The sequence below is a fragment of the Pinus tabuliformis genome, chromosome 7, assembly GCF_031772625.1.
Source record: "Pinus tabuliformis cultivar Carrire ecotype Pingquan chromosome 7, CPIR1, whole genome shotgun sequence".
In the NCBI taxonomy this organism is placed as follows: domain Eukaryota; kingdom Viridiplantae; phylum Streptophyta; class Pinopsida; order Pinales; family Pinaceae; genus Pinus; species Pinus tabuliformis.
This window is the reverse complement of record NC_142293.1, coordinates 636,156,478-636,172,219: the sequence shown is the minus strand read 5'-3', so window position 1 is coordinate 636,172,219 and position 15,742 is coordinate 636,156,478. Positions and strand designations below refer to the sequence as shown.

Genomic DNA, 15,742 nt, shown 5'->3' with positions numbered 1-15,742 from the left:
CTTCTCAATTTTAGTTCAGGGACTAATTAAAATTGGAATCTATCCCGAAATGTTATTTATAGCAATGTTATTTTTAGCATTTCCAATTTTCATTCATTGTTGCTATATCCAACACTGGTACCTAAGACGTTATTTATAGCATTTCTATTTTTAGCATTTCTTGTTGCCATTTTCAACACTCCCTCTCAACAAGAAAGGCATTCAACTCGAACCCGATCCTAAACCTTTGGAATGTTTTGCATGCAACACTTCTACCAAGTGTTGTTGCTCCAACAACTTTAGAAACAAAAAATCTCCCAACTGACCTCCCTGTAGGGCTAGAAATATCCTCTGATGTTGAAGATCCCTTGTCGCTGACAAGTGCTCCCTCTATGACCTCTGAGCTGCTACAACACTCCATGCATCTCGCACCGTTTCACACCTCTCTGTGCCATCCTGCACTGGTGCAACATTCCTGTGCCTCTCGCATTGTTGCAGCCTGCTAGCTCTGCACTGTCTTGGGATTCCTGCACTATAGCTCTCTCTACCACTCCATCTGTATCTATCTCTACCCACTCAGCCAATCCTGCTACTCCTCATCAGGGCTCCCATAGCAAGGTCTAATCAAAGAGGTTAGGTACCTCAATGATCCTACCCCTATTCCAGCCTTCTTGGGACTGTCACTCCACATCGCCCCACCTCCGACCTGGAGGTATGGATGCATGTGATCCCTATGCCCACTTGGCTCAAAATTTCCCCCTACTAGAGGTCTCTGCATGAGTGGATGCCTCCACTCGATCTCCTCTCAACTTTTCCAGTTGTGGCTGCTCCACAACCTCTGGAAGCTGCTTCACCAATTGTGGCTCCTCCACAATTGTCTGAGACTTCTTCTGGCACTACATGTTGAGAGGTAACGTACTCTCCCTCTCAACCACCAAGTCTCCAATAGTAGCCTTGCTCCTCAAGGCTTTGCATGCATCTTGAACCTCAAGAGAATACAGGTTCTTGACTCGTGAACCGATCTGCTTCACCTGTCTCGTGGTGATGTGCCTAAGGAAAACCTTTCCCTTATTGAATACTACATCATAGCCTTTATCTTCCAGCATTACGATCGATACCAAGTTTTTCTCCAATCCTGGCACATACTTCACATTTGTCAAGGTAATGCGAGCTTCATGCTCCCTCTGAAAAATAAATGTGCCTACTCCTGAGACACTATACTTTTCATCATTACCCATCGCTATGAGTATCTGGAGATCTTTCTCCTCCAAGGTACTGAACAAACTCTTATCGTCAGTCATGTGGAATGAAGCTCCACTGTCAAGAAACCAACCACATCCCACCATGGATGAAACCATGCATGCAAAGAGGGTGAAATCCAACTCGAACTGTGAGGCCAATGCCTCACCTTCAGATCCTTCCTTGGATCCCATCTTGGATTTCTTCAATGGACAATTTGTTGCAAAATGGCCCACCTCATGACAATGAAAGCATCGCACTTTCGATTTGTCAAACTTCTTCCCACCATGGGAAGAACTCGATTTGGGATGAGAATCCTTCTCCTTCCCTTTCTTTGCCTTACTTGCTAAGGCACAGTTTTCTTCATCCTCCTTGGATGAAGAACCATCTCTGGTGCTTCTTCTTATCTCCTCCTGCATCAAATCCGACCAAAGTTGTTCCCAATCTGGCAGTTTCTCTCTTCCATTTACCGAGTCTTGGTAGCTATGCCAGCTCTTAGGAAGACCGAGGAGAGCAAGACTCACCATGTCATCATCAGCTGTTGTGATCCCTACACTTCCAAGCTCATCCCTGCAGGTGGTGAGCTTGTTCAGATATGTAGAGATCATGTCGCCCTTTTCACACTTGATTTTTCGAAGCTTGTCTTTCAGCGCCAGCTTCCTCTGATCGTTGTTGTTCTGATATAGATCTTTCAATGTTTTCCACATTGAAAATGGTGTCTCCTTCCCATGGAGACTCGAGACTATGTGGTCTCGAACTCCTTCCAGAAGGATTCTCCTCTCTCTAGCCGCACATTTCTTCCATTCCACCAATTTTGTAGCATTAGTCGCTGCTGGCTTATGGACTTCTTGATCAATGAAGTCCTTTAGACCGTTGTCCTCTAATACTACTTCCATGTGATCCTTCCAGGCTATATAATTCGAGCTGCCATCAAGGGCATACTCTAGTCTTAAACCGTTAAATGTCATTAGTGAAATTTGAGATGTGATAAGAATTCAAATTCTATATTCAAGAACTTGAAACTTCAAACTTCTCCCTTCTTTGTATACTGTTCTTCGCTTTGATCACCTTTTCTCCAATACCATGTAGAAATTCTCACTGTAGATCACCTGATAATGCAATATACTAAAGCAAAATACTTGATCTACTCTACAAACAAACTTGTGGAAGCTTAATCGATTTTGAGCAAGATCAATTAGAACACATAACAGAGAATGAGAAATCAATCACACATGAACACAGAAGAATACTCTGGGGAAAGCCTCAGCGAAAAACCCTGATCTCTGTATTATCATACAAATGAAAATATGTCTGAATTACACAAAGCTTTAGCTCACAAGCTATCCAGCTCTCAGTACAATCCCTCTGCTGCTCATAGACAGTCAAAGGCTTCTCACAAACCTTCTCCTCTGCCCTCCAAGCCTCCTATTTCCTTGCGCAGTTTCTCCTGGGGTCCAATGCTGCCACCTGTGTGAATTCACCTCTCACACTACTCACTAAACTCAGAAGTAACTGCATAATCCTGAAGGAGATAATTCCTTCTGCATGGATGAGTTTCCTATATAGGAAAAATCCTCCAACTGATAGTACATTATCCCTTCCTCTGATCTCAACTGGGTCTCTGACTGAACTGACATGCATGAGTTATTTATGAGAGAATATTCAGTTATCTAAAGTGCAGCAGTTACATGCATGCATGCATTAACTAACTGAACTCACAATTAGTTCAACAAACTATTTGAACTAATCTAACTGGACTTAACTCAGTTAACTGAGCTAACTAATTACAACTCATCCTTATCTCTTTAACTAATCCTTATCTCCTCAATCAATGGAGAAATTCATGTCTCAATAGAATGTTTGATTTCCTAAATAATTAAGATGAATTAATTAATTATTTTACAAACAACTGCTAAGATCAAATTCGAATTTTACTTCTCAATTTTCGTTCAGGGACTAATTAAAATTGGAATCTATCCCGAAATGTTATTTATAGCAATGCTATTTTTAGAATTTCCATTTTTCATTCCTTGTTGCTATATCCAACGTTGGTACCTGAGATGCTATTTATAGCATTTCTATTTTTAGCATTTCTCGTTGCCATTTTCAACATCCTTTGCATTGCACACAATTAAAATGTTTATTGCCCCTCTGCACACTGCACTTCTCACTCTTATGTGAACGTGTAAATAATATTTTTCAATAACGAGAAAATGTGGGCCCTGCAAAAAGGAACATGGCCTTAATCAATTAATTAGTGGTAGAGGTAGGGACTATGCCCTTGTTACTTCTACTATTAAACATATATTGAGGAGTCATCGACTATTTCACACCAAAATTTGAAAACCCTATTCTTAATTTTCATTGTGCAAGATCTGAAAAATCCACACCTTAAGGATCAAAACACAAAAAATGAAAGAAAGGCAGTACAAACAATAAGAATGTAAATTGTAAGTAGTGTGGCAATCCAAAACATGAAGATGTGATTTTTTATAAAGCAGCATAGATCTATCTTAACTGGATCTACCAAGCATTGAGAGGGAAAAATCTCATGAAATGCAACCTCTTATAGAGTAAAAAGAGATTTGATCCCTCTCGATGGATCTTGGTTGTAATTTCCCCCTTTAAATAGGCTATATTCCACATGAATACCATGGGTCAATACCTCTATTTTATTTTAATTATTAATTCTATCTTTTATTTTATATATATTCTTATATTAGAATACCATAGACAAAACTCTGGGTTGTCAAAACCTAGAACCAAGAAACCACCAACTATAAATTGACTATTTTACCTTTATTTTATTTTAATTATTAATTATATTTTATTATTATTATTATTATTATATATACCATGGGAAAAACCAGGATTGTCAAAACCTAAACCAAAAAACTAAAAACCATAAATTGACTATTTTATCTCTATTTTATTTTAATTATTAATTTTTTTTTTTATATAAGTTTTAATTCAGTCCTATTTTATTTTATTTTTATTTTTATTTTTATATAAGTTTTAATATAGTGAAATGTTTACAAAGCAAGACATTACAACATCTCTATTCTATTAAATTAAAAAAAAACCTACTTTCTGACATCATCCAGAAAAACATACTTTCCTAAAAATAAAAAATTTAGACTTTACTACCGGAAATAATTGATTCTGTTAAAAAGTTATGTTTAATTTACTCATTCAAATTGATTATCATAGATGAATCAATGGATAAAAAGTTTATCTCCGTGAACTCATCAAATTGGTCTTGGCTAATCGCCTTGCTTAAAAAACATTAAAGATTAATATCTTTGTAATACCATTTTTTGATGTCATCGTGAAGCACGTGAATTCTCTCACAGCGACACCTTCCTTACATGATATTATAGGTTACGAGAAATAAAATATGTTGTCATTAAAAAGAGATCATCATGTTTCTTACTTACCTAGGTAAATATATATATGATATTGATTTGGTCTTATTATCGCTAAATTATTAGTAATAATTACATGTTACAGATTATACTATTATTATCGTTTCATACTTTGGTGGTGAATTATTAATCATAATTTTTCATTTATTATAATACATAATTAAATTATAAAGATTAATACTCGTAAAATATTATATTTAGTCATGTATTAAACAGGAGCCACTGCCGTGGCGGTAGCCCCTGCCGGGGTCTGCAGGCAGATTGCAAGTTAGCTAACAGCAAATGGATTGCATCAAGCAGGAGCTGGACTGAATTGCAGAACTTGGAAAAGTTGGCCTGGCGGAAATTGTCCCAAGTCTGGAGAGGATGGGAGTCAGAGGTCAAGGAATAAATGGACTGTCATTCAATCCTTTTATTACTTCACTTTGCTTCCTAACGCTTGGGCATTCAATGCCCGTGATACCAAGCAAGATTGAAAGGGCTATATGTATGCTTTTTTCGCCTATGTTGGAGGTGGGGGCTCCTGCCATTTTCAAACAACATAAATGAAACCATTATGAACTTAAAGAAGCTTTATTTGAATGAAGATGCTAAACAGAAATGCACAGAATCATTTAGGAACAGGGTTTGGAGATACAAAGTGATCGAATTCAGCCCTTTCAATAATGCTCAACCACAAATAAACATTTTGTTGAATCTTCACTGAAAAATTAATTGCCTAGACTGAAAAATATCTTTAAATCTTAAAACCAATAATTCATATAAATCGATAAATCGATCTTTAAATCATTTCATAGTGGATGCAAATATTACATAGTAACAAAATAGCTATGGGGCCAGTTTCTTGACTGGCCTACATGCTGCAGAGCAGCGACCATTTGCATCCATCTGTCCAGGTATGACAAGAACCATTATGAACTTAAAGAAGCTTTATTTGAATGAAGATGCTAAACAGAAATGCACAAAATCATTTAGGAACAGGGTTTGGAGATACAAAGTGATCGAATTCAGCCCTTTCAATAATGCTCAACCACAAATAAACATTTTGTTCAATCTTGACTGAAAAATTAATTGCCTAGACTGAAAAATATCTTTAAATCTTAAAACCAATAATTCATATAAATCGATCTTTAAACCTTAAAACCAGTAATTCATATAAGTCGCTCAAGGCAGGCAGGTACTCTCAGCCGTAAATCATTTCACAGTGGATGCAAATATTACATAGTAACAAAATAGCTATGGGGCCAGTTTCTTGATTGGACTATGTCAGAAGCACTTCTTGCTGCATTAGTTGCATCAACAAGAGCAATTCCTATGTCTGCCTTCTTTAGCCTGCAATCGTTTAACAATCTCGTACTTATGCTCTGCAATGACCAGTCAAAATCAGGAAGGATATGGAATCAAACACTAATTAAGGAAATGAAAAAATAAAGGTATCTGAAAAAACACAGAAGTAAAAGATAATTGTTGCTCACCAGGGAAAACATCAGCAAAACCATCAGCCTTCTCTATCAGTTCATCAACTGGCGAAGCTGCAATTGATTCATCTTTGTCCTGACCTAGTAAAGAGGATGATGGATACATGTTTGTACCCATGCCCAGTCGGCGACCTGTCTCCTTGGCAATAGCTAATTGATCTCCTGATGAACATTTGCAAGTAAATAGTTAAATGTCGGCTCGCTGCATTACAAAAACAGTAGTGAAACTGATGACACCATAACCTCACCATACCTGTGATCATTTTGACATTTACACCAAGATTAAGAGCCCTTGTGATTGTTTCAGCACTGTCATGGCGTGGGGGATCAAAAAGAGGCATCAATCCTGCAAACATTTTGAGATAGCTATAAAGATATACATAATCAACAAGAAGAACTTACTGGGAAGATTTAGCCCACGGATAAAGCAAAAGAAGCCATATTATTAACCTGATATGCAACTGCAAGAGAGCGAAGTCCTCGTTTAGCAAACTTGTCAATAACTGTATGAACTCGCCAGTCAATTTCTGGCTTATTATGTGCGAGGTTAAGAATCTAGCAGAAAGTATTTGGTCATTTCAGTTTTAATAGAATGTGTACAAATAAGTTTTGAAGCAGTTTCTAAACAATACAGCCCATTACCAAGCCTAATGAAGAAGGTCAAACATCCAAAGAACAATACCTGCTCTGGAGCACCTTTACTAACTCGATGCATTTTCCCTTCATTGTCAATATAAGTGAGAGTTGTCCTCTTGTCAGTTGGATTAAAAGGAAGAAAATGGACCTCTTGAATGCCTGCCCGCGCCTTTTACATCCATGGATATTAAAACCCACAACAAAAGATACAAATCAGTAAAATAAGCATAGGCCTGCTTATCAACTAAAATTTAATATGATGACATAAAAAAAATACTTGCCTCCTTAGGATCCGCAAGCATCCCAACAATTGTCGCGTCAATGGCATCTTGATTCTCTGTTCTGGATGCTCTTGCAGCTATCAGGACAACAGCATCCTTGTCATATCCTTTCGTGAAAACCTATTCATGACAACAATTAGTAATTGATACTTGTTTGAAGGAAACTAACAGTACTGGATCATCCAATATTACCACGGACCCTAACTAGCCAATTTGGTACAACTGCAGTATCACCAAAAATTATGTATTTATGAAATAAGAGAAAGGACAAAAAAAGAATCAGAAGCCCAGAATAAATAGCAACCTTTTGGAAGTGGCCAACTTGGTTTGTACTGTCCACAATATGTGCTGCTTTACCAAAAAAGGTATGGACCCCAGTAGCAATGACAACACATTCAAGGTCACCCTGTTTGCAAGTAGAGCCAGAATAAACCCCATCGTCAGGACCCTTTGTTACTGGTAATGACTCACCAGTGAGGGCAGACTACACACATTCAAAAATATTGTCATAAAACGTGGCTCAGGAAAAGTACCAAAACAGTCGAAGTTAATCCCAGAAACCATATAAAAGCATACCGAAAATTCCAGCACTTGTAATCAGAAATAAGAAGTAAAGAAAAGGATTGGGTTAAGACCTGATCAATCTTTAAAGGATCTGCTTGAAGAAGACGCGCATCCGCAGGAACAATATCTCCAAGTTTGATGTTGATTATGTCACCAGGAACAAGCATCGCTGCATCTTCTCCACTCCATTGTCCATCTCTGAGAACCTGTTAAGTTCAAAGTCTTAAGTCATTGACTAAGGAATTTAAAACTGCAGCACCCATGATCTTAAGAGGATTCTGAACATCCAATTGCATGCTTCCCCGCAAAACCAAGGATAGAAAACTGAAAATATCGGGGCTACCACTCATACAAAAGATAGTGAACAGACCTTGCTCTTTGGAGCCAGCCGAGTCATCAGTGGCGCAGGAGCATTGCCAGCATTGTTTTCCTCTATGAAACTTATGGTAGAGTTTATAACAAGGAATGTTAGAATACCAACAAAATCTTGCCAGTCAGGAGGTTTTCCGTGCAAAGATACAATTTACATGATTAAAGCCTCAATTAAAAAGAGCGGATAGGGTATGTCGTGACTGATACTGGCTACAAGAGAGAAATATTGTGACACGGTAGAACAAGAAGCCATCTTCTTTTCCGATAATATGCACAGGAACCATAAGGATGAAGTAATACTGTGAACTGGCTATGGGGCCAGTTTCTTGACTGGCCTACATGCTACAAAGCAGTGAGCATTTGCATCCATCTGTCTTATGCTGTCTAGGATGATAAAGAAGACAAGAGCCGTTGGAAGGTGATATTCCGAGTTATATTCAATGGCTTAGTTTTCTCTTTCACTGGCGGCTTTCTCAGAACCTGTAAATTTGACAAAATGCACTTTATAATATAATTCAAATAAGAGACTTTGGATGGCATATTGAACTTTTGAAATAGGAATTCAGTCATTCAAAACTATCATCAGCATGATACTTACAAGTAGTAAAGTTGAACTCTGAACTATGTGTTCAACATTCAGGCATATTTCCAAATTATTTTCCGAAAATAACTTACTGTCAACAATAATATTTATCAGAAATAGGTCTGATATTCAGAAGTTTGACAATGTGTCCTCAAAAATGTGACTTGTTATAGATTGTCGTAGATTCCTATGCTCCTGGTTGGAGATGTTATTATTAGTGGCTATTTCTTGGTTTCTTTTTTCTTTGTGCTTCTACTTTTAGGATGTCCATAATCAAAAGAGTCATGAGAAGAAGTGCTAAGAGAAACGATGCTGCCAGTTGAGTAAGTTGGCTGATGCTAATGGATTCCATGTTATGTGAAGCAGAGAGATGTATGTCAATATGTAGGTGGAGAAGGAAGTTATGTTTTGTAGGCGAGAAAATAGACATTGCTTTTGCCAATTTATAAAAAAGTTCAACGTGTTTGCAAGCTGGTTTTAAATGTGAATGGAACTGAGTTTTTGGGAATATTTTACTATAGGCAAGAGGTAATCATTTGAAAATATTGAAAGACAGTGGGTAATGGGTGTTTGTATAGGCTTCTTCATCCTCGTGGAACGAGCGTTTTTTGAACCTATGCGCTAAAATAGATGTAACCGAGAAGTCCTGTAGAACCAAATAGGGAAACGCGTGCAAGATTGCAACACTTGAATCCGGGATAAATTTCTGACAGGTGCAGTAATAAATACATATACGGACTGATTTGAAATGGAGCTGAAATACTTCAAGATCAGATGGGAGAGGATATAATCCAATATGAAGAGCATTTATTAGAGCAAACCGGTGTTAAAATGTTTTAAATGCTTATTACCTAACGTTGTTGTGGTATTTTTGCATCTAGTCTTTTCAATCTTGATTTCTGTTATGGCATGCAACTCATAAATAGATATACTGTCCGATTTGAAATGGAACTGAAATAGTTCACCTAGAGCTGTTATGGCATGCAACTCATAAATACATATACTGTCCGATTTGAAATGGAACTGAAATAGTTCACCTAGAGCTGTCAAATCGACGGTGATGTGCGGAATTTGATATGCAATTGGTGCAGTTAAGTGAGTACTACAATATAAGAGTAGGGTTGCTTATTGAAAAGAAGTGGTCACCATTTTTGGAAATCATGCACGAAAGGATATAGTACCCTTTTTTTGAAAATTTAAAATTGTACTATTCGTTTCTGAGAGGGCGAAGATTAAGGTATGGTTACGAATTTGCTGACCATGGTGACGCAGCGTAGGCGCACTTGAGAAATGCACCAATAAGTGATAAGATGCCTTAAGAGCATTTAACAAGAAACTGGGGCATAAACCACCACAATATAGTGAGGGTTAGGAGCTAATTAGTCGGTGCTAGGTTTGAAATAAAGTTAATTTACATCAGGATATGCCAAGCAACAGTTAGATATCACCCAATTGATGAAAAAACGAGTTACCTTTTGATGCACAGGAATGACATCTGATAATTGATTGTTTAAACCAAGAGCAAGAGATATTCTTGAGTTACCATTTGAGAATATGTTGAAATAAGGACAACATTGCTGCTGTCCACAGATACCAGATCTAATTTATGATAAAAATATGCATAGAGTGCAGGTTTGGAGAAAGGAAAAGCAACTGACCTCTGACGAAGACCCATTCTGTTTCGCTAAACTGAACCGAACAACAAAGCTTCAATCTGCCTTCGCCGAACAAACTTGCTACCTTCCCTGAAAGATCTTGCTGCTTGGATGGCGTTGCAAATTCAATGTGTGATTCGTTACAAAAATTTCAGTTCGAAGTAAAACATATATTTCAAGATTGTTAAAATATTTTAAATGGTTATTACCTCATGTTGCTCTGGCTCATGCCCATTGCAAGAGACATATGTCTGAATAACATCTATCAGCCCGTCTTTAGACCTGGCAATAAGATTGGATCACATCTGTTTAATAACATGCAAAAAATTTAAGCAAATTGTACAGTTAACAATAAACAGAAACATAGGTAAAATAAAATAATACCAAATGCAATACAAACCTCTGTTGTGCCTCGAGGGCAATGTACAGAGCTGTCCGTTGATTAGCAAAGCTCTCTCATCATAGCTAGTTATCAGTAGATTTTGTATAGCACTATGCCATAATTCCATCTTCAAACAACATAAATTCATTTTAAAGTCCATATAGTTTGGTGCTATTTATAAAGTTTACCTGGTATGGTAACATATTGCTTCTAAGTAGTTTGCAGTACTTAATTTAATAGAGGAAAGTGCCATAGTACAACAAATTAAATAAATTATTAATAATTAATAGATCTATACAGGGAAAATAAATTATTAATACTTAATAGATCTATCCTAGGTATGGATTATTTAGGTTTAGCTATTAAAGCAGATATTAAGCTATTAATACTTTGATATATTTAGCTACTAAATCAGCTATTGATACTTGGGACATCTATGCATTTCGATTTTGTAGTGAGATGAACGTACCATTACAACTGTTCACCAGGGTTCCAATTCCCTATAATCCAACCCAACGTGTATAGCAGAGTAGCAAAGAGAGAGGAGGCTAGGTTGAAAGTGCTAAATAGTTTGGTGGAATCTGGCAGTTAAGCCCACGGAAGTTCATTTTTGCAATGTAGCATTTCAGTGTATGTATCTGAAACTAGGGAAAATTGGGAAAAAAAAACAAATAAGAGATACCACCTCCAGAACTTCATAGCTTTCAGGCATAACATAGGAAGAAACAGAAATGAGTAACCGATTCAATATACAATTTGTCATTTAACTTCACTGGATAATAAGCACCATGTTTAATCAATCTATGGAACCTTTGGTGTTCGCATTCAGCAGCCATAGATACAAAATTATTGCTCATCTGAGGTTGCATTTGTTGTATTCAACGATATAATTTAAACCAAACACGGTACTTTTTAAGATGGAGCAAAAATATAAATACAAAAGGCGGCAAGAGAATGTCTGATTGTCAAGCTTCAACCATGTTGCAGGATGCGTTCCATTTGAAATACAGGACATTTGAAATACAGGACAGAAACAGAAACAGTACAAACACACATGCATAAAGACTTTCCAGCCTTCTTTCCTGAACCGTTATCTACATTACCCAAGAAACAAAAACTAACAAAACAAGATGGCTTACAACAAGCTCATTATGACTAAAATTTGAAGTGACAACAGAAATTTAAAATCTTCTCTTCTCGGTTTGAAGTAGCAATGGAAAAGTTGGCCTGGCAGAAATTGTCCCAAGTCTGGAGAGGATGGGAGGCAGAGGTCAAGGAATAAATGGACTGAACCACAAATAAGTAATTCATATAAGTCGCTCAAGGCAGGCAGGTACTCTCAGCCGTAAATCATTTCACAGTGGATGCAAATATTACATAGTAACAAAATAGCTATGGGGCCAGTTTCTTGACTGGCCTACATGCTGCAGAGCAGCGACCATTTGCATCCATCTGTCCAGGTATGACAAGAACCATTATGAACTTAAAGAAGCTTTATTTGAATGAAGATGCTAAACAGAAATGCACAAAATCATTTAGGAACAGGGTTTGGAGATACAAAGTGATCGAATTCAGCCCTTTCAGTAATGCTCAACCACAAATAAACATTCTGTTCAATCTTGACTGAAAAATTAATTGCCTAGACTGAAAAATATCTTTAAATCTTAAAACCAATAATTCATATAAATCGATCTTTAAACCTTAAAACCAGTAATTCATATAAGTCGCTCAAGGCAGGCAGGTACTCTCAGCCGTAAATCATTTCACAGTGGATGCAAATATTACATAGTAACAAAATAGCTATGGGGCCAGTTTCTTGACTGGACTATGTCAGAAGCACTTCTTGCTGCATCAGTTGCATCAGCAACAGCAATTCCTATGTCTGCCTTCTTTAGCCTGCAATCGTTTAACAATCTCGTACTTATGCTCTACAATGACCAGTCAAAATCAGGAAGGATATGGAATCAAACACCAATTAAGGAAATGAAAAAATGAAAGTATCTGAAAAAACACAGAAGTAAAAGATAATTGTTGCTCACCAGGGAAAACACCAGCAAAACAATCAGCCTTCTCATCTGTATAACAAATAGTTAGTTATAATAAAATGATAACATTGTGAATTGAAGAGAGGACATATTTGAGACAAAAGATGTTAAGGCATATGTTCATGTACCTTCCATTTGTTAGCCGACATGTAATAGCTCACTATCTTCACTGAGTGTGAACTTGGTGTGAATTTTGAAGTCACGTAACATGTAAACAGTGGTAGCTTTCTGTTGCAAATATGCCTCATATGACATTGCTTTTAAATCAGGAAGTAAGTCATGTAATAAGGGTTGCCTGATAATGCACTGGACAAAGTTATTTGTAATGGATTCTATTACAGCATTTATACAATGCTTGTAGATGAAAGGGCAATTATCATTGCATTGTGAACAAAAAATTGTCCCATTGGTTATCACTATGGATGAATTGACTGGAGAGTTACAAATTGCACAAAAAGGTTCGAAAGGAGTTGAATATGGATTTGTTGCCATCAGAATACCTTCGACCTGTTTATAAAATATTCAAACGTTAATTTACATTATTACATGGCAAATGCAAAGCTAGTAAAAACATCATTATTGTTATACTTACAGCATAGGTAGATGTAGTTAGTTTTCTGAGACTGTTCACTGCATCTGTGTTAAGTTGAGTCATGAACGTTGACTTTGATGCCCTGAATATTGTTTCTTTTGTGTTTACCTTTTTTGTTAAATTTTTGAAAAGGATGAGGGGGAAGTCTCCTTTCTGCAGTTGTTTTTCCATTGAAAGGAAAAATTGTTCATACGTGTCAAACAGTTGCAACTGCAAGAGAGAAATTGTTATCTATTGAAAAATACGAAAAGTAATATGCAAGTACATTGTTCGTATGTGTTGAAAAATTGCAAGTGCAAGAGACAAATTACAATAACTATATATTGAAGTGATGCATGTTATCTACTGAAAATTAGGAATAAGTAACATGCAAATACATACAGTTGTATTGTCATTTTCAGAATCTCCATCTTTGATATGGAGTATGTAATGCAATCCAACCCATTTGGCAAGTGTAACGGCTGCAGCGATTGTGCCAATTGGGTACATTTCTTTTTTGTTTGCAAATTTCCTAATGGTTGTATTGGGAATGAAGCAATATTCTTTGCAAACTTCAGGTACAGTTTCTATGATACTTGATTCATTAAGCAAAATTATTTTGTCACAATCACCGCGATCATAAACAATTTTAGGCAATATCCTGAAATTTGTAATTGAGATGTTGTTGCCTTGCAAAATTTTCTGTTCATGTCGCTCCACTAAATGTGCAGGTACAGTTAACGTTATAGTCATCATTCCTTGAGCATCTATCAAATCAGCGCGTAATATTTGACGTGATTTGTTTGCTTTATCAAGGAATGCAGTATAGACAACCATTATGTCTCCAACAAAATAGCTGCCCAATTCTACGACTATTGAGATCTTCAATTGATACTTTAATTGGCAGTATCTGTTTTTGCCTATTAAAATTGCTTAGTTAGAAATTGCTATAAACATTTCTACAATGCTATGTTTCTCCTAAAAACTGAATAAGTATAAATAGATTAGAATGTTGTGTTTCATATGCATACCTTTCTGATGTATCATTTTGTACATTTGTTGAATCAAGTTTTGTTGTGATTGTTTCAGTTGGACTAACACAAGTAAATGCACATTTCAATATGATGTGGATATTATCACATGTATTTTGTGATAAGCAATCAATAAAGAAATTATGATATCTAGCCTGTACATGTCTTCTTGTTGCATTGTTTGGGGGGACTTACTACTAGTGCTTTCTCCACTCGTCCAACATTTTCTAATTTATATACATTTAAATATACATATGTAAAAAGAGAATGCATATATAATAAACATTAATATTTTAAATAGAAAATAGCATATTTGTATAGCTGTCATACACATACCTTTTCAAAACAAGTGGTTGGTTTGCCTTTTCTATTTGAGTTATGCCCTCTATTTCTTCAATTGTTTCTTCTCCTTTTTCAGGATTTATGCTATGTTATAGAATAGCAACATATATTTAGTTCAATTTGAAAGAGCATATAGAAGTAAAAAGTGAACAAGAACATTAAAACCATAGAACCATACATATGTAAAAATAGAATGCATATATAGTAAACATTAATATTCTAAATACAAATTAGCATATTTGTATAGTTGTCATAGACATACCTTAGTAAACATTAATATTATAAATACAAATTAGCATATTTGTATAGTTGTCATAGACATACCTTAGTAAACATTAATATTCTAAATACAAATTAGCATATTTGTATAGTTGTCATAGACATACCTTTGCAAAACAAGCGGTTGGCTTGCCCTTTCTAATTGGGTTATGCATTCTATTTCTTCAATTGTTTCTTTTCCTCTTTCAAGATTTATGCTATGTTATAGAATAGTAAGACATATTTAGTGCAAATTAAAAGAACATATAAAAGCAAAAGTTGAACAAGAACAGAAGATCCATAGGAAAGCAAAAGGCAAGAAGAATATACTCTATTTGTTTATGTTCCATGTTGTTGTTCTTTTTTCTTGGTTGTTTTGTTCAATTGAAAAAGGTTTTACTGGTACAATCTACATTCATAAATAGATGAGGTCATATCTGGAAATTTATGATAGGATGCTTGTGTTGCTTAATTGAAAAGGGTTTCTTTGGCATAATTTGCATTGATGAATATATGAGGTCATATATGTAAATGTACAATAGAATGCATAGTATGTATAGTATTATTATTTGGTTTAGTACAAAAAGAATATTGTAATATGCTTTAGTAAAATAGAAATGGTAAAAACAATGAGGTATTGCAAAAATGTCAAAATTTGCAATTTTGTAAACTGTTTCATGTGTATATCATAGCTGAAGGACAAGAGATATTGTATCATGGTCAGACCAATATGTATCCAATATGAAAATTCTATATTTTATATTAGCTAGATTTGCCCAAACATGGTCAATGAATGATTTATGCATGGTATTAGTTTTGTCAATAACGAAATGAAGATTGTAGTTTTCCATGTAGGTTTCTAGCTACTTTGTTTTTTGATTGCAATGTACCATATCAATAT

General features: G+C 35.8%; 1 pseudogene; it reads right to left on the bottom strand.

The window, feature by feature from the left end:
- Positions 1-5,860: 5,860 nt before the first annotated feature.
- LOC149249050 (plasma membrane ATPase 1-like) lies at positions 5,861-8,227 on the bottom strand (annotated as a pseudogene).
- Between the last annotated feature and the right edge of the window lie 7,515 nt (positions 8,228-15,742).